This window comes from Sphaeramia orbicularis, chromosome 13, assembly GCF_902148855.1.
Source record: "Sphaeramia orbicularis chromosome 13, fSphaOr1.1, whole genome shotgun sequence".
Classification (NCBI taxonomy): domain Eukaryota; kingdom Metazoa; phylum Chordata; class Actinopteri; order Kurtiformes; family Apogonidae; genus Sphaeramia; species Sphaeramia orbicularis.
Genome location: NC_043969.1, coordinates 52,352,682 through 52,376,408, shown reverse-complemented (window position 1 = coordinate 52,376,408; position 23,727 = coordinate 52,352,682). Strand labels below are relative to the sequence as shown.

Genomic DNA, 23,727 nt, shown 5'->3' with positions numbered 1-23,727 from the left:
GAGGCTTCATGGTTGTCAATGGCAACCATAAAGGAGTAAGCCAGTTTGGAGGCGTCTCGTGCGTTTGTGTTTAGCATATCTGTGTGTGTGTGTGTGTGTGTGTGTGTGTGTGTGTGTGTGTGTGTGTGTGTGTGTGTGTGTGTGTGTGTATAGGTGTGTGTGTGTGTATAGGTGTGTGTGTGTGTGCGCGCGCGCGTGTGTGTGCGCAATGTCCCGCTGCGCGACCCCTCGCGCCAATTCTATCTCATTCAATTGGTTAAGAGAGAGAGAGAGAGAGAGAGAGAGAGAGATGGGGAGACATATTGAGAGAGGGGAAGAGAGGGAGAGACACAGACGCAGACGCACGAGAGAGCGAGACAGACAGTGAGAGAGAGACCTAGATACAGACAGAAGGAGAGAGAGAGAGAGAGAGAGAGAGAGAGAGAGAGAGAGAGAGAGAGGGAGGTAGAGGGAGGATGCTGGTCGGATTTAGCTCTGCCACCGTCTTTTCACGTCCAACACAAGCTTATTACCTTTCTCTCCACGCGCTTGGAAACGGATTTACGCACACGAACGGAGGTTTGTGAGTTTGATTTCTTTGTGTGTTGTGTGATTTGTGCACCTGTGTGTGTCCGTGGGGATGCGGATCCACCCGTGGACCCCCACTCGGACTCTCACCTTTGAAATGACGCCTTTTATTCGGTGCAGCGGAGGCTACAGGTCGTAGGAATGCGTTTAATGGCGATTAGCTGGCGGGTAATTAGCCGTTAACAGTCAGATGGAGCAGGTAGCAGCGCGAGTTGGAGCCGCGGAGGTTTGGGGGGGGGGGGGTCGGTCTGCCGGGGGTCCGCGTGCAAATACGGGCTGCTTTTTGTGTGGGTCGGATGGTCTCCGGTGTGTGCGAGGAGACGGAGACGGAGTGGCGGCGGAGGGGGACAATGTGAGGGGCTGTTGTTTGGCGACGCTGAGCGCGGTGCATGCCCCCCCCCCAAAATAAATAAATAAATAAATCAAATCAGCGGTAAAAAGCCGCTGATCCGGCTGCCTGTGCATGAAGCCTCTAAGTTAAAGGAACAGTGAAGTGTGTGTTTTGCAGTTAAATGGCTGAGGTCAATCACATGGCTCAGATCAATCACAACAGAGGCTGGATCAATCACAGGCTGCTCCGTGGGTTCCTGGTGGTCGGGGGGGGGGGGGGGGGGGGACGAATCATTTCAAATGAGTCCAAATGCTCATGTGGCGCTCAACAGGGAACTCTGGGAAATCTGTAATTCTGACATTAACGGCTGTGGATGGACTGTGTTACAAGACTATACCCATGATGCTGCGGGGGGTGGGGGGGGGGGGGGTTACAGTCAAATGTTAAATCTGGCTGTGCATCTGACATGTGTGACTGTCATCTGTTCATGTGTGCGCGCGGTCATGCGTGCGTGTGAGCGTCTGCAGACGCACCAAGTTGTTTATTCGCGTCAACAATAACAATAACAACAACAACAACAACAGTGCAATAAAACCTAAGATATTATACAATGCGCGCGCAGAGGCAGAGACACTGAAGAGGGGGGCGGGGGTGAGGGTCTCTGCCATTTTTTTTCGATGAAGCGCGTGTAAAAACGCACGCACATGTGAACAGACAGACGGAACTCATCCAGTCAGACGGTTCGTCCATGTGGAGGAAAGGAGGTCACGCGCACTGAAAGGAAAACGATGGGATATTTGGGACTGTTTTTACTGTAGTTATTATTGTTGTTGGCTGGAATGTTGTTTAGTGTGCGGGGGGGGGGGTTGGAACTGTGAGTGTGTGTGTGTGTGTGTGTGTGAGGGGGGGGGGCAGCTTCTTCTTTCTCCACCACAATAGACAAGGGGGTGTTTGTTGGGAATTTGGCGCTTCACTTGTTTTGCTCAATGAAGAATTGAGCGCGAGCCCCTCTCTGATCACCCCCTCCCCCCCTGAACCCCCCCTCCCCCCCACCCTGATGCTCTTTTATCACATCACTCATTATGTGTTTTTCTCCTGATTATCACTTCATGTGGCTTGGATGCACGTGTAGGACTCTGACAGTCTATTGTTCCAACATGAACCGGAATCAGCCGCGTCATAAATAATGAGGTTTAAGATATAAATGTTCTTAGAAATGTTATATTTGGTATTTTTATGTCATTTGGTGACTTTATGTGGGTTAACAGTGACTTCTATCTGTGGATCCAGTTGTAGAATCACTGCTTGAATGAGACAAAGCTGTGTGTTATTCTAATATAGGCTACATTTATTTCTTTTATGTATTTTATTTATTTATTTATTTTTTTCTGAGGGAAAAGAGAGCGAACAGGAATAAAAACATGTCGCCATATTAGGTTTTTTGCCCCCCAAAATGGAGGGGGAGGAGGCTCACAGGAGCTCATTACCAATGCAAATGAGCTTTTTTTTTCCTTCATCGGGGCTCGCGCACCTGCTGTCTCGAGCATGCGCGCGCTCGCTGCTGGATGGCTGACTGGCTTCCTCGTGAGCGCGCCTCCTTCCATCCTCTTGCTCATTAGAATTATGTTCTATTTCTATGGCGCGCGCACGACGTCGAAGCTTTGACGGATAAAAGAAGAAGCAGAGGAAGAGCGCGAGCTCCCGTCTTCTCTCTGAAACTGTGTGTGCGCCGCGCGCAGCAGCAGCAGCTTTAGCCAAACAAAAGGAGGAGGAGGAGTCTAAGATTAAACAACAAATAAAATACAATAATACATCAAACATGGACCAAATAAAGACCTTTAGAGGCCTTGGACACACATACTTGAACAGATTCTATAGTTTTGTAACATTTCATTTTCAGTTTTACTGTTTTTTTTTCTTGTTTTTCTGTTTTGTTTTGTTTGTTTTAGTCAAAAACATTTGAACATTGAATTATTTCTTTATTTCCCCAAAAAGATGATAAACAGATGAAGTGGATTGTTTTTAATACTTAATATTTATGTTTTGGACTCAGTTAATGAGTAGGTACCAGCCCCAGGTGAGGGTTCAGGTCCACAGGATTCAGGTTTGGGTCCACAGGGTTCAGGTCCACAGGGTTCTAGTCCACAGGGTTCAGGTCCACAGGATTCAGGTTTGGGTCCACAGGGTTCTAGTCCACAGGGTTCAGGTCCACAGGGTTCAGGTCCACAGGGTTCAGGTCCACAGGGTTCAGGTTAACTTGAACTGAACCCATTAGAAACTGTTGAACTGAGCAGAAGTAAAGGAATAAATACATACATACATACATGCATACATACATACATACATACATACATACATACATACATACATACATGCATGCATACACACATACATACATGCATACACACATACATACATGCATACATACATACATACATACATACATGCATACACACATACATACATACATACATACATACATACATACATACATACATACATACATACATACATACATACATACATACATGCATACATACATACATACATACATACATACATACATACATACATACATACATACATGCATACACACATACATACATACATACATACATACATACATGCATACATACATACATACATACATACATACATGCATACATACATACATACATACATACATGCATACACACATACATACATGCATACACACATACATACATGCATACATACATACATACATACATACATGCATACACACATACATACATGCATACATACATACATACATACATACATGCATACACACATACATACATGCATACATACATACATACATACATACATACATACATGCATACACACATACATACATGCATACATACATACATACATACATACATGCATACACACATACATACATACATACATACATACATACATACATAGGATTTGAATAGAAATCAATGTCACAGTAATTGACCCATAAATATGGATGTGTTCACCAAACTAGAACTACAGCCATAGATTAGTTTTGTAACTGATTCATCTATTGATTATTTTCTGCGATTTGATTAAAAGATTATCTAACAGGAAAAGTGTTATTTTGTAACTTTTTAAAGGAATAAAATGATGAAATATGTGAAACAGACACATGAAAATGACAAACACCTGAAACAACAACCACAAAAAGTATAAAAGTAAAAGTATATACAAACATATCTGTGTATATATAAATACTAACCCCAGTCCCATCAGTGTTCAGTGTGTCTCTAAATGTGTGTAGATGTGGTTCTGGTCCAGTCCAGTCTAGTCCAGTTCCATCTCTACCCTCTAATCTGTCAGCTCAGTCTGAAACACATTTGGATTCAACTGAACATGGACCTAACGTCCACCTGGGGGTTGGACCTGGACTCATGTGCGTCACAATAAGGGTCCGTGTGAAACACAACAGTGGAACCAATGTTTAACAGCAGTGGTTCCACTGAGGAAACATGGAATGGACTCAGTGTTTGGATGGATTCAGTTCTAGACCAAAATAAACAAACTGTGGATGAGAACAGGTTTTAAAATGTATCGACCTTTTTCACACCTTCCATATTTTTGACCATAAATACGCAGTCGTTGCAGAATTCTACTTCCTCCTCTATCAGGTCAACTGTGACACAAGTGAAGAACAATAGTTTTTGTATGGTTCCAGGTGGTTCTGGTTTCGTCCAAAGCAGTCGTTTGGTTCCAGGCGGTTCTGGTTCTGTTCAAAGCAGTCATATCTGTCTTTCAGTCTTTTCATGTAGACAGTGAGGTTCGGTCCAAGTGGATTCGGTCGATCCGGTGGGAGGAGGAACCAAAGTGTGGGATTCCAAAGGGTGGTAGTTGTACAGGTGGACACAGATGGGCACAAGTGGACACAGGTGGATTTGGTGGAACAAGTTTAATGGAGGCGTGTCCTTCAGATCCGCCGTCAAAACTAAACTATATATACATTTGACAAAACACTGTAAACACACACAATAAGCAAATGTGCACAACATATTCTTAATTTCAAATTCTCAGTACGTGCATCAAATAGATACAACATCAATGACCTCGTTGGCTGAAACGTACGAAGGATTTAAAACTTCGTAACTTCCGTCAGTGCCCAGTCCTTGGTAGCTGCTGCGGTACGTCAGCTGACCTTCAAAACAAATAATTTACAATAAAACTAACAACTAAACATGACTGGTTCAAAATCAGACATTTAACGTCTGAAGGTGATGAGCTGGGAAACACTGTTGGCCTGAAACCTGGGGCTGATGCTAGCTTTAGGCTAACATTACTGTGGCTCCATGGAATACGTCCACTTGGACAACCCTAAACAGACTTTGATGCTTTATAAGGTCAGCTGGACATTAGACATAAATGACACAGTTTTTGGTTTTGGAGTTTTCTTCAATGAACTTTGCAACATGGACAAATGTCATATTTGGTAAATGTCTCAGACAGGTTGTGTCCACTCGGGTCCATTTGGTCTCACTGTGTTGACACTCGGCAGGAAGTCGTTTTCAGTAATAATTACGTAGTTACGACAAGTGTGAAGAAGTTCTATTGAGTTATTTATTATCTTCAGTCCGACTGTAGTTTATTGTGATCAATAATAATCAGCAGTGAATGGATCAGTTATAATTGAACAGGTTCAGCGCAAATAAAAGGGTGAAAGACATCCTGATGGGTTCTGTTCTCAGTTCCATCCTCAGTGGTTCTGATATTCTGATGGGTTCTGTCCTCAGTGATTCTGATGTTCTGATGTGTTCCATCCTGGGAGGTTGTGATGGGTTCTTTCTTTAATGGTTCTGTCCTCAGTGGCTCTGATGTTCCAATGGGTTCTATCCTCAGTGGTTCTAATGTGTTCTGTCCTCAGTTCCGTCCTCAGTGGTTCTGATGTTCTGTTGTGTTCTGTCCTCAGTTCTGTCCTCACTGGTTCTGATGTTTTGATGTGTTCCATCCTCAGTGGTTCTGATGTGTTCTCTCCTCAGTTCCATCCTCAGTGGTTCTGATGTGTTCTGTTGTGTTTTGTCCTCAGTTCTGTCCTCAGTGATTCTGATGTTCTGATGGGTTCTGTCCTCAGTGGATTGGATGTTCTGATGGATTCTTTCTTTAGTGGTTCTGATGGGTTTTGTCCTCAGTGGTTCTGATGTGTTCTGTCTTCAGTGGTTCTGATGTTCCAATGTGTTCCTTCCTCAGTGGTTCTGATATTCTGATGGGTTCCATCCTCAGTGGTTCTGATGTTCCAATGTGTTCCATCCTCAGAGGTTATGATTGGTTCTTTCCTTAGTGGTTCTGATGGGTTCCATCCTCAGTACTTCTGATGTTCTGGTGCGTTCTGTCCTCAGTGGTTCTAATGTTCCAATGTGTTCCATTGTCAGTGGTTCTGATTTTCTGATGGGTTCCATCCTCAGTGGTTCTGATGTGTTTTCTCCTCAGTGGTTCTGATGTTCTGATGGGTTCTTTCCTTAGTGGTTCTGATGGGTTTCATCCTCAGTGGTTATGATGTGTTCTGTCCTCAGTGGTTCTGATGTTCCAATGTGCTCCGTCTTCAGTGGTTCTGATGTTCCAATGGATTCTATCCTCAGTGGTTCTAATGTGTTCTGTCCTCAGTTCCATCCTCAGTGGTTCTGATGTGTTCTGTTGTGTTTTGTCCTCAGTTCTGTCCTCAGTGATTCTGATGTTCTGATGGGTTCCATCCTCAGTAGTTCTGATGTTCAGATGTGTTCTGTCCTCAGTGGTTCCGATGTTTCAATGTGTTCCGTCCTCAGTGGTTTGGATGTTTTGATGGGTTCCATCCTCAGTGGTTCTGATGTTCCAATGTGTTCTGTCTTCAGTGGTTCTGATGTTCCGATGGGTTCTGTCCTCAGTGGTTCTGATGTTCTAATGGGTTCTATCCTCAATGGTTCTGATGTTCTGGTGTGTTCTGTCCTCAGTTCTATCCTCAGTGGTTCTAATATTCCCATGTGTTCCATCATCAGTGGTTCTGATGTTCTAAATGGGCTCTACCCTCAGTGGTTTTGATGTTCTGGTGTGTTCTGTCCTCAATGGTTCTGATGTTCTGATGGGTTCAATCCTCAGTGGTTGTGATGTTCCAATGTGTTCTGTCTGCAGTGCTTCAGTTCTTCTAAGGTCAGAGGTCAGATAGAACCCTTTCAGTTGATCTGAGGTCAGAGGTCACGGAACCCTTTCAGTCATTCTGTGGTCAGAGGTCAGATAGAACCCTTTGTCTCACTGTTCCACAGTTCAGCTCATGGAACCCAAACTCAGCTTCACTGTGTTTAGCTCTGACTCTGGGCTCCAGCAGAAGACCAGTTCCTGAGGTTCTCAGGGTCCCAGATGGTTCATATGACCAGTCCCTGAGGTACTCAGGTCCCAGATGGTTCCTGTGGGACCAACATGTCCCAGATGGACTTTGGTTCTAGACCATGGACAGACTTCTACAGAACCACAGCTGTTTTAAAGTCTATTCTCTGAGCCACAGGAGGCCAGGGCACAGACCTGGACCAGGACTAATATGGTGGTCCCTCCTGGTTCTAGTCTGGACCTGAGCAGCAGTGTTCTGGATGTTCTGCAGCTGTCTTCCAGCTGGTTTAGAGTCCAGTCAGAAGAACGTTCCAGTAGTCTAACCTGGTCCAGATAAATGCAAAGTCTGGTTAAACCTGTGGTTCTGCCAGTGTTTGGTCAAAGGATGAGGATGGATCTGATGGGTCTGTTCCAGTTCAGATCTGATGGGTCTGTTCCAGTTCAGATCTGATGGGTCTGTTCCAGTTCAGATCTGATGGGTCTGTTCCAGTTCAGATCTGATGGGTCTGTTCCAGTTCAGATCTGACTCCAGTATCAGTGCAGCTGCACCATTTGGGCCAAAACTAAAACACAGATTTTTTTCTCTAAAAACTTGATTTTTGATTTCAGTTTTTGGGTAAAACTCCAAAAGACAACAGAAGTCAGTTTGTTGTTTCCATGAGAAGTCCACAGTACAAACCAGTGGACCTACCTCAGATCTGTGATATGTGTGTGTGTGTGTGTGTGTGTGTGTGTGTGTGTGTGTGTGTGGTTCTAGTTGAACTGGTGGATCAGTGCTTGAATCCACAGCTTACGTTGGTGTCACTACTGTAGGTCCATCACAGATTTAAGGTCCGTTACATGGACTTCTGTGAAAGACCGCTGTCACAGATAGGAGGAGGAGCCTACCGTAGGTTGGAGGTGTGGCCTGGAGAGCTGAATTCGATTTGACGATTTCCCTTTTTTAAAAATCGTCTAAATTTAAAAATCCAGTTTGGATTTAAAACGGATTAATCATGCAGCCCCAACCCCCAGATTCAGAACCTGATATCAACTTTTAAAGGAAGAGGTTCCAGATAACTGAGGATACTGTATGTGGATTTATGTGGGTCAGAGAATAGGACTTCAGTCTGGACTGAGGTTAGATGGAGAAAGGAGTTAAGCATTCACACAGTGGTCTGGTAGGGGGTCAGGGTCAGGGTCAGGGCCCATGTTCTCCTGCTGAGGTGTAAATCTCAGTGTCATCTGCATAGTTGTGGTAGAACACATTATTACTGTGTATTAATTGGCCGAGGGGCACCATGTAAATATTGAACCAGAAGGTTCCCAGGATGGAACCCTGGGGGACCCCACAGGTCACTGCAGTTTGGTCTGACACACAGTTTCTGATTTGGACAAAGTCCGTCCCGTCCTCAGTGTAGGACTAGAACCATTTCAGGGCAGGACCACAGATGTTTCCCCTAGGGATGGAAGATGATTGGATACGTATCCATACGTGTACGTGTACGATCCCAGTGCACCGACAGAGAAGCTGACAGTGAATGAAAAGTTTGGACTGATATCGCGATGCATCGATTATCGAATGTTTGTATCAATAAAATTTGATCTGTTCAATAGAATTTATTTGTACTTACATTTAAAAGTGTTTCTGTTTATTTGAGTTAAGTTTTTTTTTTCTTCAGACCCACGTTAACATGCGCCATGGATTCACAGATGTGTGCACTAACAGAATGAGCTCCGCCCATACACTGGGCACATGCTCCGCCCATAAATCCTGTACTGTGTGTATGTGAATGTGACAGACACAGAAGGAGGAGAACACATGTTGTTTACGAACGTGTACTTTTACTAGATCAGCTGTACTGAATACTGCAGTACAGACCACAGATACTGCAGTACAGACCACAGATACTGCAGTACAGACCACAGATACTTCCTTAAACAGTCACATGCACATCTAAGAGCACATCCCATAATACCTTGTGCAGGTATGTTTTAAAGTGACAGAACCTTTTTCTGTTTTATTACAAATACATTAAATTACAAATGGACTCAGTGAAGGAGGAAGAAGTTGAGTTTTAGAAACAAAGAAAACGACTTTGGAAACAGTCTGAACTTTTTCACTGACTGAATGTGAGGCACATGTTCTGAAACGGAACTAAACACACTTTGGAAAAAGTCATGGTTTATTTGATAAATAAATAATCAAACTCACTGAATTCCACTGTCTGTTTTTTACTGCATGAGAGTGTTTAATCGCTCTGTATCAGGATTTGGGTTTGAATCGTATCACATCATGAAACATTACACATGTACAGGGCTGTGTATCGGCAACAATCTGGCGATACGATACAAATCACAAAACTAGGATCACGATATGATATATCACGATATGTCATGATACTGTTAAAAAGGAAATTTTTTGTTTGTTTGTTTGTTTGTTTTAAGATTATTTCCTGGAAGAACTGAATTACACCAGAAATCTGCACAAATACTAAACACTTTATCTGATCACAACAGGATCTTTTTTAAATTTTTATTTATTTATTTATTTATTGTTATTTTTATTTTATTTTTAAATAAATAAATAAGTAAAAAAGATCAAAACAGGATCTAATGTTATATCACAAAATATTTACTAATTCTCCTAGTTTCCAAAGGAACTCCCATCTGCCTCTCAGACAGTAAAAAGTGCTTTTAGGATGATTGAAATAATTTAATAAAACAGTGTTAAATAATAATAAATAAAAAAATAAAATTAAATAAATAAATAAATAAATATATATATATATATATATATATATATATATATATAAAAGAAAAAACAAAAATGAACCTCCTCCATATCTGCATTTGAACAACTACCTAAAAAATATCCATACAGTACTTTTTAATATCCACACAGTATCGTGAAATGAAATACTGTGATATATTGCAGAACTGATATTTTCTTACACCCCTACACATGTATCTATAATAAATCAGATCGGAGATGCTGTATCCAGATGTTAACGTCCCCCTCTGGACCCCCCCACCCCACCCACTAACCTTTCTGCACTGACTCTGATCAGATGGACCTGACTTCAGTGGGTCTTTTTTTATTATTTATTTTATTTTATTTTATGTCATTTTATTTTATTTTATGTTTCACTTCAGTGGATCTGAATCCAGACTCCACACACACTAACGAGGTCTCTATGGTCTGGTTCCACTTACCCGGTCCCTGGTCACAGGTGACCCATGAACGTCCCCTGCGGACCTGCCCCCCCCACACACACACACACATACACACACACACACGCATTAAAGATAGTAGTAAACATACAGGTGTGTGTGTTATTGTATTAATTAGACTTCACATAATTTCCCGTTGCCAGGGCGATACGACCAAATCCATCTTCATGATAAACATTCCTTCTCATCAGCTGATCCTCAGAATCGCCTCAATAAACAACCAATGAATACGTTTTATTCTTGAGTGGAAGTTGAAGAAGTTCATAAAAACCTGGGGTTATTGTTTTGTTCTTTTCCCTTGTTTTAATTTACTGTCATGAACATCAAGTCAAAGAATGTAAATGTTTGAAAAGATGAAAAGACACGAGAGGGTTAATGATGGTTTTAAATGTTTTTTAGGGTTAAATAAACACTTCATGTTTCAAATATTGAGGGGATGAACATTCAGATGTTACTTATAAACTTTGTTAAATATTCAAATATGCATCTGCAAAAGGAAGAAAAAGAACAAAAACACCTGTGTTTTTAACCCAAAAGATAAAAGGTTGAAAATGTGTTTAATTAGTTGGATCATGGATCAGTTTTACAAAAAAAAATAACAAACATAAGTTTGATGTCATGGAGGAAAATATATTTAAGTCACATTTTTACAATCCCAACACAAATACTCATTTAAACCAAAAATGTTCGACTCCAGCCCTGAGCGTCGTAAAGAGGAGCTGGTATTCTCTTTTTTTGTGTTTAATAGGTCTGTAGGTTTGTTGTATAATTTCTTTTTTTTCTATTGTGTCTGTGTGGTTCCTTATGTCTAAGTACAGGTTTATGTAAAATTATGTATAATTTATATATATATAAAACAAAAAAAGTTTGACTCCAGTCTTCAAAAAAATACAAGTGACATGTAAATATGTTTTCTAGTAGTAATATTTATACATTTATCCAAAGCACAGGGACATGAAATGTAGTATCGTACCAATAACCCATTATTATTATTATTATTATTATTATTATTATTATTATTATTATTACTATTACTATTTTATGAACAGAAATAAAAACAGGTCATTGTTTAACATCAATTCCATCTAAAAAAAAAACCCAGACACAACACGCAGGACGATGCAGCGCACGCTTTGAAACCAAACAACAAATCTATGATCTGAGCAGAAAACAACACAGAAGGAATGACAGATCCTAAGTAGATCATGTCGAATCAGTATTAAGCGCAGCAGCAGCAGTGGATCAGATGTTGATCAGGCTTTTCCAAATCAGCCTTTTGCATTGACGGTGCATGAATGTGAACATGTTTCCCTTAAATCCTGAGGGCGGTGCATGAATGTGAACACGTTTCCCTTAAATCCTGAGGGCGGTGCATGAATGTGAACATGTTTCCCTTAAATCCTGAGGGCGGTGCATGAATGTGAACACGTTTCCCTTAAATCCTGAGGGCGGTGCATGAATGTGAACACGTTTCCCTTAAATCCTGAGGGCGGTGCATGAATGTGAACACGTTTCCCTTAAATCCTGAGGGCGGTGCATGAATGTGAACACGTTTCCCTTAAATCCTGAGGGCGGTGCATGAATGTGAACACGTTTCCCTTAAATCCTGAGGGCGGTGCATGAATGTGAACACGTTTCCCTTAAATCCTGAGGGCGGTGCATGAATGTGAACACGTTTCCCTTAAATCCTGAGGGCGGTGCATGAATGTGAACATGTTTCCCTTAAATCCTGAGGGCGGTGCATGAATGTGAACACGTTTCCCTTAAATCCTGAGGGCGGTGCATGAATGTGAACACGTTTCCCTTAAATCCTGAGGGCGGTGCATGAATGTGAACACGTTTCCCTTAAATCCTGAGGGCGGTGCATGAATGTGAACACGTTTCCCTTAAATCCTGAGGGCGGTGCATGAATGTGAACACGTTTCCCTTAAATCCTGAGGGCGGTGCATGAATGTGAACACGTTTCCCTTAAATCCTGAGGGCGGTGCATGAATGTGAACACGTTTCCCTTAAATCCTGAGGGCGGTGCATGAATGTGAACACGTTTCCCTTAAATCCTGAGGGCGGTGCATGAATGTGAACGTGTTTCCCTTAAATCCTGAGGGCGGTGCATGAATGTGAACGTGTTTCCCTTAAATCCTGAGGGCGGTGCATGAATGTGAACGTGTTTCCCTTAAATCCTGAGGGCGGTGCATGAATGTGAACGTGTTTCCCTTAAATCCTGAGGGCGGTGCATGAATGTGAACATGTTTCCCTTAAATCCTGAGGGCGGTGCATGAATGTGAACATGTTTCCCTTAAATCCTGAGGGCGGTGCATGAATGTGAACATGTTTCCCTTAAATCCTGAGGGCGGTGCATGAATGTGAACATGTTTCCCTTAAATCCTGAGGGCGGTGCATGAATGTGAACATGTTTCCCTTAAATCCTGAGGGCGGTGCATGAATGTGAACATGTTTCCCTTAAATCCTGAGGGCGGTGCATGAATGTGAACATGTTTCCCTTAAATCGTCAGCAGTAAAACAGCGTCTGTGGAAAACAGGGTCAGCACAGAAAAAAGAGAACGAGCACACAAGCACATGATGGCAGATAAAGGTTTGTCTGTGTCTGAGGGAGAAGAGAGAGGAGGAGGTGGTGGTGGTGGTGGTGGGGGGGATCTGAGGGGGGGGGGTGGGCAGGGGAGGGTTCTGGGGGGGCTGATGAAGGGGCCTCTCTGTTGAAGGAGGGACTGGCTGCTCTATAGAGGCTCCATGGACGACAGGAACAAGGCATTGAGTCTGTGAGTCGGCATCTGTAATGCCATAATAGGCTCTTATAATGATGCCTCTATAGACTGGGGGGGGGGGGGGGGGGGGGGGGTGATGTAGTTCAGTGGAGGTGGATGAGCTGTTGTGTGATTGGATGAAACAAGAGGTCTAATGTCATCCTAAATCTAAGTCCAAACCCCCATTTAGCATCCATGATTTATGTCAAATATAAGGGCTAAGATAAGGTAAGATAAGGTAAAATAAGATAAGGTAAGATGAGGTAAAATAAAATAAGGTAAGGTAAGATAGGGTAAAATCAGATAAGGTAAAATAAGGTAAGGTAAGATGAGGTAAAAGAAAAAAAAAAAATAAGGCAAGGTAAGATAAGGTAAGATAGGGTAAAATAAGGTAAGGTAAGATAGGGTAAAATAAAATAAGATAAAGTAAGAAAAAATATAACAAGGTAAGATAAAATAAGGTAAGGTAAATTAAGATAAGGTAAGGTAAAGTAAAAAAAAAAAAAGATAAGGTGAGGTAAGATAAGGTAAAGTAAAATAAGATAAAGTGAGAAAAATCTAATGAGGTACAATAAAGTAAGAACAAATAAGATAAGGTAAAATAAAATAAGATAAAGTAAGAAAAAATATAACAAGGTAAGATAAAATAAGGTAAGGTAAATTAAGGTAAGGTAAAGTAAAAAAAAAAAAAAAAAGATAAGGTGAGGTAAGATAAGGTAAAGTAAAATAAGATAAAGTGAGAAAAATCTAATGAGGTACGATAAAGTAAGAACAAATAAGATAAGGTAAAATAAAGTAAGGTAAGATAAGGTAAAATAAAGTAAGGTAAGATAAGGTAAAATAAAATAAGATAAAGTAAGAACAAATAAGATAAGGTAAAATAAAGTAAGGTAAGATAAGGTAAAATAAAATAAGATAAAGTAAGAACAAATAAGATAAGGTAAAATAAAGTAAGGTAAGATAAGGTAAAATAAAATAAGATAAAGTAAGAACAAATAAGATAAGGTAAAATAAGATCAGGTAAGGTCAAATAGGATAAAGTAAGATAAAATAACATAGGATAAAATAAGGTAAGGTAAAATAAGATAATATAAATAGCATTTGATTGATTGTTTTTATTTATTTTATTTTTTTTTTTACATTATTTTCTATTTCATCAACTTGATCCATAAACATAAATACCAACTATTCAATAACTGTCATATTTAACCCTATAAATGACACGTTTAGAATAGAAAACAAACTGTATTTTTGATACAAGAAAAACACAAAAACCTTTTTTTTTTTCCCCAATATTTACCATCATTTTTAAAATGGGTTTATTCGTTCCTCCTGTCATCAGTCAGTGATTCCCACCAACACTGGTTCATATTATTATTATTTTTGGTTCTAGGTCAAATGTTAAATGTGTCAGTGTGTATTTTGTACTCACTTGGTAGAAGGGTGTTAGTGTAGGAATTTAACACTGTTTATTATGGGATGGTTCATATAAACTGTATGTTTCCTGTTCGTCTGATCCGGATCCCTCTGACACACTGAACAGGTTCCATCAGCTGTCAGGTCCAACACACGCCCCCTTTTCCACTTCTGTTCTGGAATATTCCACTTAGGGTCCGATACTCAGCGTGTGTACTTGTACTCGTAAAAGTACTCTGATACCACTGACAGCAGTGTGACGTTCACAGTTCAGAGGAGGAGTAATGGAGTACTGTCAGCAGAGCAGAGACTGAACCTAATAAACGACAGCGACTTAAGGATCGTAGAGGATCTGTTCAAAGAACGACTGTGTGAGTTAGAGACAAACTGCTGACACGCTTAGGACGACTGCCCTCACAAATATCCACAGTAGTATCACAGCACTGTTACCTCTGAAGAAGAAGAAGGAGAAGGAGAAGAAGAAGAAGAAGAAGAAGAAGGAGAAGGAGAAGAAGAAGAAGAAGAATCTGTCCAGTTCGGTTCCTACAGTTGTTGAATAGTTCCATGTGGAAGTAAATCTGTCTCATCAGATTTTGAATTATAAAAGCAATTGATTTTTTTTTTGCACTGAAATTAAGTATCTGAATTTTTTGTCTCTCAATCTATGTTCATAAATTTTGAATTAAAAAAAATCAGAGGCAAGAAATTGAGACGCAAAAAAATTAGGAAGCAAAAAATTCAGACTCAAAAAATTCAGAAGCAAAAAATTTAGATGCAAAAAATGTCTGGACGCAAAAAATTCCGACAGAAAATTCAGACACACATCGGGGACACCAAGGATAAGTAATCAGTTCCATCTCAAGTCAAACCGACAGCCAACCAATCAAGTTATGTTAGGTTGGTCATGTGACACCGATGCAGGAAGACAGACAGCACAGATGTGTGATCTGAATGTTTTGCAGCTGAATTTTTTTGCATCTGAACTTTTTTTTCTTCAAATTTCTGAACATAGGTGAATTCAGAGACAAAAAATTCAGATACTTAATTTCAGTGCAAAAAAATGTCAGTGCTTGAAATTCAGTGGCTTTTATCATTTAAAATCTGATCAGACAGATTTACTTCCGTAGTTCTGTCTCCACATTAAATTTCTCTGTCCGTTGATCAGATTAGAATATTTTGGCTGATGTCAGTCCTTTTGAATCCAATAGCCTTACAATGACGTTGCTCAGTTGACAGGAAGTGCAGTACCACACTGCATGATGGGAAATGAAGTTAAAAACAGGAACACCACAGTTCCTAACCTCAGTCTGTGCAGACGTCTGTGTTTATATGACGCACTAGTTTGACATAATCCTGTAGTTTTACAGCTGGGATCCAAAACACAGTGTGTGTAAAAACAGAAGAAGTATATTGTCTGAACTCCACTGGGACACTGGGACACTGGGGGACACTGGGGGACACTGGAGGACACTGGGGGACACTGGGGGACACTGGGACACTGGAGGACACTGGGGGACACTGGGGGACACTGGAGGACACTGGGGGACACTGGGGGACACTGGGGGACACTGGGACACTGGAGGACACTGGGGGACACTGGGACACTGGGGGACACTGGGACACTGGAGGACACTGGGGGACACTGGGACACTGGGACACTGGAGGACACTGGGGGACACTGTGTGTTTGAGGGGCTTTAAATTGACCTGTGTGGGAGGGGTTTATATGCTGTGTGGGAGGGGTTTATCTGTTTTATGGGAGGGGTTTATCTATTTTTGGGAGGAGTCTATCTGCTGTACAGGGTGGGGAAGCAAAATGTACAATATTTTGAGGCAGGGATTGAAAGACAGTGTATGACCAATTAGTTTATTGAAAGTCATGAGAATTTATTTGCCACAAGAAAATGTCCATAATAGAAAATGTTTTTATTCTATGTGTCCTCCTTCTTTCTCAATAACTGCCTTCACACGCTTCCTGAAACTTGTGCAAGTGTTCCTCAAATATTGGGGTGACAACTTCTCCCATTCTTCTTTAATAGTATCTTCCAGACTTTCTGGTAATAGTTTTGCTCATTCTCTTCTTTCCATTATAAACAGTCTTTATGGACACTCCAACTATTTTTGAAATCTCCTTTGGTGTGACGAGTGCATTCAGCAAATCACACACTCTTTGACGTTTGCTTTCCTGATTACTCATATGGGCAAAAGTTTGTGAAAAGGTATGGATAATAGTGTTAGGTATGATTATGACATCAGTATATGTTTGGGTTCAAAACAACTGACGTAGTGTCTGCTGAGAAAAAACAACTAAATGTTCAGTGTACATTTTGCTTCCCCACCCTGTATGGGAGTGGTTTATCTGTTGAATGGGAGGGGTTTATTTGCTGTGTGGGAGGGGGTTATCTGCTGTGTGGGAGTGGTTTATCTGTTGTATGGGAGGGGTTTATTTGCTGTATGGGAGGGGTTTATCTGTTTTATGGGAGGGGTTTATCTGCTGTGTGTGGGGGGGGGTTTATCTGTTGTGTGGGAGGGGTTTATCTGCTTTATGGGAGGGGTTTATCTGTTGTGTGGGAGGGGTTTATCTGCTGTGTGGGAGGGGTTTATCTGCAGTATGGGAGGAGTTTATCTGTGTGTGGGAGTGGCTTATCTGCTATAGGTTAGTTCTTCAATAGGTTTTTGTCCAATCCTAGTGAATAAAGCGACTGAAGTGACTGAAGGCATCAGGTTAACTCAGACCAGTTCTGGTTCTGGTTCTGGTTCTGAATACTTAGAACCTCTAAACACCTAGAATATGGTTAGAATAGAAGGTGTGGAATAATGGGTATAAAAAGAAAATGACTGACCTGTGTTTGATGACATCATACTGAGCTGTGTTTGATGACATCATACTGAGCTGTGTTTGATGACATCATACTGAGCTGTGTTTGATGACATCATACTGAGCTGTGTTTGATGACATCATACTGACCTGTGTTTGATGACATCATACTGACCTGTGTTTGATGACATCATACTGACCCTCAGTGTTCTTGATGAAAACACTCTTTAAAAATCCACCTTAAATTCAAAGCTCTGTCCTTTTGTCTTTGTTAGAAGAATCAGGGACTCATGCAGTTGTTCAGTCACACACACATCTGGCTTGCTATCTTTATTTATTTATTTTGGGGTGGGGGATACCTTAACCCTAACAGCCTGAAAGTACCCTAACATTCGTTCCAGATCATTCGGCCCACAGCCGTCCTGACAAAACCACAGTAGCAGCGATAATTAGACAAATATAGGTCTGTATGTAACGAGGACACAGTAGCCAATAAAAGAACAGACAGTCAGACAAGAGGGGGAGGGGCTTAAACAGCCCAAACATGGGGATTCAAAATGGAATCCACACACATTAACAGGTTTAACTCAGTCCAATCACAGGAAAAAATGACGTCTGATGCCATTTCAAACAACGTCTGTGACATAAGTGAGTCTAAGTGAGTCCACATGAGTCCACATGAGTCCAGATGAGTCCACATGAGTCCACTTCAAACCTCTGGGTTTAGAATCAACATTTATATAATACTTTGGTCCATAAAAGAATGAGTTCATGTTTGAAATATTTTATTTTATTTTTTTCTGTATTTTTAAACATTTTTAATCATTTTTAAAAGTTTATTTTTTAGTATATTTTGACATTTTGAAAAGCAACTTATATATAGTATATAACAGATAATACGTAACAGAAATAGAACAATGTCCACATTCATTTAGTGAGTCCTTTGGTTTTGAGGAAAACCTGGAATATGAAATAATAACTTTTCATTCGACACATGTTAGACTAAACCACCTGACCAGGTCATATTGACCCATTTATGCACCTAAGGATTAAATTAATGTTTAATAATTTGTCTCAAAAACACTTTAAATTCAAGTCATAGTTAGACACAAAAAAAAACATTTTTACAGTTTGTAGTTCCTGTATATTTTGCATATTTCACCCTTTATTGTTGATTTATTTGAATATTAGACAGCGGTGTCAGATTAAGATGAGACCAAATAAAATAAGATAAGATACGATGAGTTAAGATAAGGTTAGGCTGAGTTAAGAAAAAATAAACTGTAAAACCCTGTGACTATAAAGTGTTTCTGTCTGAGGTGGATTTGTACTGAGACAGGCTTTATTTCATCATTTTAATAGAAAATTTGAAATTATTTTTTACATAAATATAAATTATGTGATTTTATTGCTATATATAAATGATTTTTGACACACACACTCATATATATGTGTGTGTGTATGTATATATATATATATATATATATATATATATATATATACAGGGGTTGGACAAAATAATGGAAACACCTTAAAAAAATCAACAAAATATAATTTAATATGGTGTAGGTCCGCCTTTTGCGGCAATTACAGCCTCAGTTCTCCGAGGTATTGATTCATACAACTTGTGAATTGTTTCCAAAGGAATTTTCAGCCATTCTTCAGTTAGAATACCCTCCAACTCTTTTAGAGACGATGGCGGTGGAAATCAACGTCTTACTTGAATCTCTAAAACTGACCATAAATGCTCAATAATGTTGAGGTCTGGGGACTGTGCCGGCCATACGAGATGCTCAACTTCATTAGAATGTTCCTCATGCCATTCTTTAACAATTCTAGCTGTATGGATTGGGGCATTATCATCTTGAGGTGAAGGTGTTTCCATTATTTTGTCCAACCCCTGTATATATATATATGAGTGTGTTTGATTTTCCTGAGTCTTTTTTTGTTGGATGTCCTCCAGCGCTGCAGTCAGTCTCAAATGACTAAATTTAATCACTGTCTTTCAGCTCTGGGAACTAATTGTACAAATTGCGCAGCAGAAATGACACTTAAACCAGTTATGACTGAACTCTGACCTGGATCTAAAAACATGTTTTAATTAAAGCTGCATGATCCATCCAATCACAGACGGATCAACTGCATTTAATATGAAACCAAAATACTAAAAACAGCAGTTTAGGTCATTATTATTATTATTATTTTTTAATTGATTGAATCTGTAAAAGCCACTAAAGTACTGATCTGATGACATTTATTCAGAATATGACTTTCGTACAAACTCAACTACATCTAAATCGCAAGAAAAAGTGACTTTTTCAGCAAAATGGATCCATACCTGAACATAAACCCAGTGTCTACGATGGTATTTTGTTAATTTTTATATATTTTATTCATTTCTATTCTTTTTTTATTATTTTATCTGTTCCTGTACAGTTTGATGCCTATTTTTATTATTTTTGCTTCAGTGTGTGTCCTCTTTTGTTCATGTAACTTGGTTTGGACTCATGTTCGACTGTGCTGGACTTGTTTGTCGGTTCTGTTTGGTTCTGTTTGGTTGGATGTGCAGATGTGAATAAACAGAACCTCCTCAGTCCAGATCCTGTGTTCCGTTCCCGTCAGGTCTGTTTAATGTGACGTGGACGTGGATGAACGCAGCACATGCTCAGACGGACAGAGGGATGTGTTGGATCCAGTGTGAATTGGCTGAAGTCCTGGATGTGGATTAGACCTGGCTTTAATACCTTTACACTAAAAGGCTGTTCTGGTTCAATCTGCTGCACAAACACCAGCCTTTAATCCACAACAACAACAACAACAACAGCTGCTTATCTGACAGAAGACGGTCACACCAGGACCATCAGCCTCACTCTGGGGATTCACCCAAAACACAGAAACAACAGAAAAATAAATAACTAAAAATTCACAGGCATTAGAACACATAGAAAATTAACTGTTTGATCAGCTGATTAATAGATGGATTGAGGTCCATCATGTGTGTGTTGGGGGTCATATCATCCATCCAGCCCCCCCCCCGATGCAAATTAGTTTTCGGCAGCAGGTAGTCAGATAAGGGGAGGGGAGCTCACTTTCACTTCTTTCTCACATCTTTACCTACAGAACTGTCACCCACCATGTCCTCCACAAACAGGTCTGTCACGTTACTTGTTGAATTATGTACGTGTCTGGGGCATTTGGGGGGGGGGGCACTAGTACACTGATGGGCCGTAAGTGGGGCGTGGTTCAAAAAAGGTTACAAAACCCTGGGGTCAGGGTTAGGGTTCTGTGCAGGATTTTGTCAAACCCATTTCAATGTGTCTCCATAAACCAGGCTGACAGTCGGGTCTGGAGCCACAGAACTATTGTTTAGATATTCACAGGGACTGGGTTAGGGTTGGAGGGTTAGAGGGTTAGGGTTAGGGTTAGGGTTAGAGCCAAGAGTTAGTTTTTCAGGGATGAAACTAAAGGTTGTAGGCGTTTGTAACATTTGTGTTGAGTTCAGTCTGGATCAACTTTAACTAAAATAAGATTTGTACAAACGAAGAAGGGTAACAATGGCAAACCCTGACCTAACGTCTGGGTCTTTAAGGGTTAAAGGTGGACGTTTGGGTCTTTAAGGGTTAAAGGTGGACGTTTGGGTCTTTAAGGGTTAAAGGTGGACGTTTGGGTCTGTAAGGGTTAAAGGCGGACGTTTGGGTCTTTAAGGGTTAAAGGTGGACGTTTGGGTCTTTAAGGGTTAAAGGTGGACGTTTGGGTCTGTAAGGGTTAAAGGCGGACGTTTGGGTCTTTGAGGGTTAAAGGCGGACGTTTGGGTCTTTGAGGGTTAAAGGCGGACGTTTGGGTCTTTGAGGGTTAAAGGCGGACGTTTGGGTCTTTGAGGGTTAAAGGTGGACGTTTGGGTCTTTGAGGGTTAAAGGCGGACGTTTGGGTCTTTGAGGGTTAAAGGCGGACGTTTGGGTCTTTGAGGGTTAAAGGCGGACGTTTGGGTCTTTGAGGGTTAAAGGTGGACGTTTGGGTCTTTGAGGGTTAAAGGCGGACGTTTGGGTCTTTGAGGGTTAAAGGCGGACGTTTGGGTCTTTAAGAGTTAAAGGCGGACGTTTGGGTCTTTGAGGGTTAAAGGCGGACGTTTGGGTCTTTGAGGGTTAAAGGCGGACGTTTGGGTCTTTGAGGGTTAAAGGCGGACGTTTGGGTCTTTGAGGGTTAAAGGCGGACGTTTGGGTCTTTGAGGGTTAAAGGCGGACATTTGGGTCTTTGAGGGTTAAAGGCGGACGTTTGGGTCTTTGAGGGTTAAAGGCGGACATTTGGGTCTTTAAGGGTTAAAGGTGGACGTTTGGGTCTTTAAGGGTTAAAGGCGGACGTTTGGGTCTTTAAGGGTTAAAGGCGGACGTTTGGGTCCATATTTTTTGTATTTTGTTATATTTCTATTTCTATTTCTATTTCTGTGTGTATTGCTGTGTTGTTTGATGTCATGTGACCATTTGACTGATACTTCCTGTTTTAACAGCTGTTCAAAGTGATAATTAGCTGATTCAAACATAAGTGTGTTTATGTGGGATAAGGGCTTTAAAAACAGTTAGAGGGTATTTGTAATGTGGCTGATCCCTCTGGTATCCGCCCATAGATGCCTTTAATCACCTAAAGCGTATAATCTGCACCGTGTCATAGTGATGTCACAATGTTTACATCCTTTTTTTTTTTCATTTCCTTTTTTTTTGTATTTTGACCTCAGCCATAAATGGGGTTAGGGTTGGGGTTTGGCTTTAATCAGATTGTCAGAGTTTTGAAATTGTAAATCTCCATATTATTATCTTCATCATGTCAGTGGTGGCTGTTCTTCTGTCAGACAGGGGAAGCTCATTGTCAGCTAACATCAAAAAAATTGTCAAGTTATTTAAACATAAATTCAGCCCTCTGTTCCATTAGCATTGTCTGCCATCATGTGCTTCTTGCTAGATAGCTAGTTCACTCTGACCTAGCCAACAGTATGATTGATTTAACTATCTACAAAACGATATTTAACACGAACAAGAAATGATTAAATTATGGAACTGAAACAAGAAAACATTGAAATTATGTTAAATTGAAACAAGGAAGTACAATGAGTGTTTTATTTACAGTGCAAGAAATGAACAAGTAATTTCGTAGTGGTTTCTCTCTCCATTTCACAGCAGAATGTGCGACGGTATTAAACTGAACTGTGTCAGTGAAGGAGGAGATCTCAAACTAGCTGTCAATCAAACAGGAGTCAGCCTTTCGACCAATCCTCCAGTCAGCACGTGGAAGCTGAGCGTCCGGGGGCGGGACAATATGGTGTCATTTATCCAATTACCGTCCAGTTTTGAGGCAATGAACAAACCAGTTCCACTCAGTCCCATTGAAGTGCATGGACGCTGAGCATCTACGGACAAATGCACTGAGCAGAGATGGAGGAGAAAACAGAGACACGAGAATGGAGGAGAAGTGAACAACATCCAGTCCACTGATTTGAGATAAAACTGATTCTGAACCAACTGGTCTGTGAGATGAACGTGTTCCAACACATTTGGAGTCAATGAAATGTCAACGCAACCAAACAGATTTGAGCATTTAATTTTTGTAATTTTAGGGGAAGCTGAACTTCCACTGCAGTCTGACAGAAATCACCTCTGCATGGTATAATGACCTGAGTCATATTTTGGGTCCAACTGTCTTATCTGTGTGAGTGTATTCTCCTAAAACTGCTGATTCATTTGCATCATTGGCTCTGACCTGAAAAAATAAAATATAAATATGAAGTAGACAGTTCAGTTATGAGTGTACTGGAGCTGTCAGTACTTAAATACTTTGATTACTTATTACTTATTATTACAGCCCCATAAAATAGTTCTGGGTTTTTATGGGTTAAAAACACATGAATAAAATGAGACTCAAATAAAAATCTATGTAGATTTGTAAATAATATTTAAAGCTACATTTATATAAATATTGACACAAATACCAGATTCTTTTTTTTTTCTTTATATTTCATTTTTCACTTGTTTTTTGGTCCCTCTGCACCTGCTGGTTGTATTTTGCGTCTGTTTGGGTTTTGATGTTCAATGAGGGAACATGGTTACCATGGTTACCACAGACCTGTAGGTCACAGTAGGACTCAGACTGAGGTCAACTGTCCTGGGAATTATGGGTATGTTCCTTTAAATCTGATATTTGAAACACTGCTGGTTCAGTGTGTGTGTGAGTGCGCGTGTACGTGTGTGTTTGGGTGAATAAGTGAACAGGTGAATGGGTGGGTCACAGGTTGATGTGAGGATT

At 40.6% G+C, this 23,727-nt stretch overlaps 1 protein-coding gene across 4 annotated transcripts in view; it reads left to right on the top strand.

The window, feature by feature from the left end:
* The first annotated feature begins 377 nt into the window (after window positions 1-377).
* Window positions 378-23,727, top strand: part of LOC115431260 (dentin matrix acidic phosphoprotein 1) — a 32,416-nt gene continuing 9,066 nt past the window's right edge. For 2 of the 4 annotated variants that reach the window (XM_030151511.1, XM_030151512.1), the window contains exon 1: window positions 378-558. The gene's annotated coding sequence lies outside the window, so the exon portion shown is untranslated. The remainder of the gene's footprint in view (window positions 559-23,727) is intronic. The other 2 variants (XM_030151510.1, XM_030151509.1) reach the window with 1 other exon arrangement.